This window comes from Castor canadensis, chromosome 17 (assembly GCF_047511655.1).
Source record: "Castor canadensis chromosome 17, mCasCan1.hap1v2, whole genome shotgun sequence".
Lineage (NCBI taxonomy): Eukaryota > Metazoa > Chordata > Mammalia > Rodentia > Castoridae > Castor > Castor canadensis.
The window spans coordinates 55,724,520-55,727,923 of NC_133402.1; the positions used below are offsets into that span (position 1 = coordinate 55,724,520).

The window sequence follows — 3,404 nt, forward strand, 5'->3', positions numbered from 1 at the left end:
AAGAGAGAGAGCGAGAGAGCGTGAAAGAAAGAGACATGCCTACATGAATATAATCTTACCCGCTAGCTTCTCTCTCTGCATATCTCCTACTCCATTCATTCAACTCTTCAGCAAAATATATTGAGCATGTCCTAATGCCAGGTTCTTTGCCAGGCCCAAGGATACATAGGTGAACAAAACCCAAACTATGAAGTTGAGGTTTGAGAGTTAATCAGGTTAAGAGTAAGGGATGGAGAAGATTCTAGGAGGAAAGCTTGTATAAATGTCCTGTCACCTATGGGGAATACCAGGGGATGAGAGAAGATGATGGGGGATGACATGCAGATGCAAAGAAGCTGCGTAACAGTGTATGGCAGGTCATGTAAGGCTTTTCATTTTTATTCCAAGGGCAAGGAGATGCCATGCAAATACTTTAAGCAGAAGTATGACATGACCAGATTTGCATTTTGCAAATATAAAACCAAAATGTCTTATATATGGAAAATCCTTTTAAAAACTGTTAGAACTAATAAATAAATTTAGTAAAGTTGTAGGATATAAACCAACATACAAAATCAGTAGTGTTTCTAATATGTTAACAACGAACTATCCCCAAAAAGGAAATCAAGAAAATGTCACATTTACAGTAGCTACAAAAAATAAAATACTTAGGAATAAAAGAAAAGACCCATGCACTGAATTCTATAAAGCATGTTGAAACAAACTGAAGAAGATAAAATAAACGGAATGGCACCCAATGTTCATGGATTGGAGGAATCAATATTATTAAAAATATCCTTACTACCCAACGTGATCTACAGAGTCAATGCGATCTCTCCCAAAATTCCAATGAAAAGTTTCACAGAGATAGAAAAAGCAACCCTAAAGTTCATATAGAACCACAAAAGACTCCAAAGAGCCAAAATAATATTGCACACAAAGGACAAAGATGAAAGCATCACATTACATGACTTGAAAAGTCATGACTGCAAAGCTATAGTAATCAAAACAGCATGGTATTGGCATAAATACAGACATGGAGATAATGGAACAGAATGGAGAACCCAGAAATAAATCCACACATTTATGGTCAATCGATTGGCAAGAACACATACTGGGAAGAGCAGTCTCTTCAGTAAAAACGGTATTGAAGTAACTGGATATCCACATGCAGAAGAATGAAATTAGGCCCTTATCTCATATCATATACAAAAAACAACTCAAAATATGTTATAAACTTAAACATAAAACCAAAAACTATAAAACCCCTGGAACAAAACATAATGATAGAGTTCCATGATCTTAGTCTGGGCAATAATTTTTTTTGGATATGGACCTGAAAACACAAAAAAACAAAAGCATTAATAGAAAAATGGGATTACATAAAACTAAAAAGCTTCTGCATAGCCAATGAAATGATCAACAGAGTGAAGAGATAACCTACAGAATGAAAGTCTTTGCAAGCCATACAGTGGAAAAGGACTAATACCCAAAATATATAAGGAACTCAAACTCAATAGTAATAAAACAAACAGGCCAAGGACCTGGGTAGACATATTTCAAAAGAAATGGCCAACAAGTGCCTGAAAAAGTGCTCAACATTACCAATCATCAGAGAAATGCAAGTCAAAATCATAATGAGTTATCCTCTTACACTTGTTAGAATGGCTATTAGCAAAAGGACGGAACATAACACGTGTTGGAGAGGATGTGGAGAAAGGGGAACTCCTGCTTTGTGAGATCCAGCGACCCTACTCTTGGGAATATATCCAAAGGAAATGAAATCAGGGTCTTGAAGAGACAGCTACGCTTCATATTCATTGCAAAAACAATCTAGGTACAAAAATAAAAATACCGCATGATCTCACTTATATGTTGAATCTAAAAATACTGAATTAGAAGTAGAATAAAATGGTAGTTATCAGAGACTAGGGAGATAGGGGTTTGGAGAGCTTCCTCAAAGGATACAAAATTTCAGTTAAATAGGAGGAATAACTTCAAGAGATCTTTTATATAACATGGTGACTTAATAACAGTGTATTCTATTCTTAAAATTTTCTGAGAGTAGATATTAGATGTTCACACCTCTAAAAACAATACATACATGAGGTACTAATATTAATTAACCCAATGTGGCCATTCTATATTGTATACATTAAAATGCTGTACATAATAAATGCAGTCATTTTTGTTAATTAAAAAATGAAAATAGTGGGCCAGAGTATGGTGGCACATGCCTGTGGCCCCAGCTACGTGAGAAGTGAAGGTAGGAGGATCAGGGATCCAGGCCAGCCTGGGCAAAGTTAGCATGAGACTCTATCTGAAAAACAGCTAAAAACTAAAACCAAAAGGCCTGGGGTATAACTCAAATGGTACAGCAAATGGGAGGTCCTAAATTCAATCCCCAGTACCACAATAAACAAACAAACAAATAATAGGACTGATTAAAGCTCAGTGGTAGAATGCTTGCCTAGCACATACAAAGCCCTGGATTCAATCCTTGTACCATAGAAAAGCTAACTAACTAACTAACTAACTAGCCAACTAACTAAATAAACAAATTTACTTTAAAAATATTCCAATAGTGGCAGTGTGCAAAATAATTTGATGGATTATTTAAAATTGTTGTAATGGTGAACTGCTTTATGAATTAAAAAGTCCTAAGCAAATGAAAATGGGGAAAAAAAATGAATGTGTTTAAACCCAATAAAAAATAAAAACAAAATTCCCAAATGTCTATCACTAGAGTTCAGGCCTTTCCTATGGGTGTGTCTAATAGATGGGTTAGATCAATTGTGATATACCATTCAGAATACCAAATATCTGTTCAAAAGGATGAGTAGAAACTAAAAACATTATTTTCACGAATTTGCGTGCCATCTTGCGCAGGGGCCATGCTAATCGTCTCTGTATCGTTCCAATTTTAGTGTATGTGCTGCCGAAGCGAGCACCAGAAGCTCTGTTTTTATACAGTCGCTAAGAACACCAAATCAGTAAATACTAAACCATTTGCTCCCGTGTGAAATACGGGGTTAGGTTCTTTTAACCTTCAGGTCACCCTATTTTTGTCAGGTCATCAATGCCTAGCCTTGTTTTATGAGTATATTGTTGGTGACTATGTTTAATATATATTGTTGAGTTAACGCATTTTATTAATTCAGTAGCATTGAACGCATGTCCAATAACACTGTGTCTAACACCTGAAGTTAACACATTTTCTCTGTAAGGGAGGGAGAATGAGGGGACAGAAGACCAAGTAGGTGGGGGCGTGGCTCCAGCGCTAAGAGTGCCTGCTGCAGAGCTGAGGCCCTCCCGTGTGCACACACGAACACGCGTGCGCGCACGTTTTCCAGCGTCACAGGAGAGTTAGATTATATACATCATGGCCCTTTGTCTCTATGTTAAAATGTATTTCCCCCAAAAGG

General features: G+C 36.6%; 1 non-coding gene across 1 annotated transcript; it reads right to left on the reverse strand.

Annotated features, from left to right (window-relative positions):
- Positions 1-2,827: 2,827 nt before the first annotated feature.
- LOC141418650 (U6 spliceosomal RNA) lies at positions 2,828-2,930 on the reverse strand. Its single transcript, XR_012443317.1, has one exon. It is a non-coding gene; the product is annotated as a U6 spliceosomal RNA (small nuclear RNA).
- Positions 2,931-3,404: the final 474 nt, after the last annotated feature.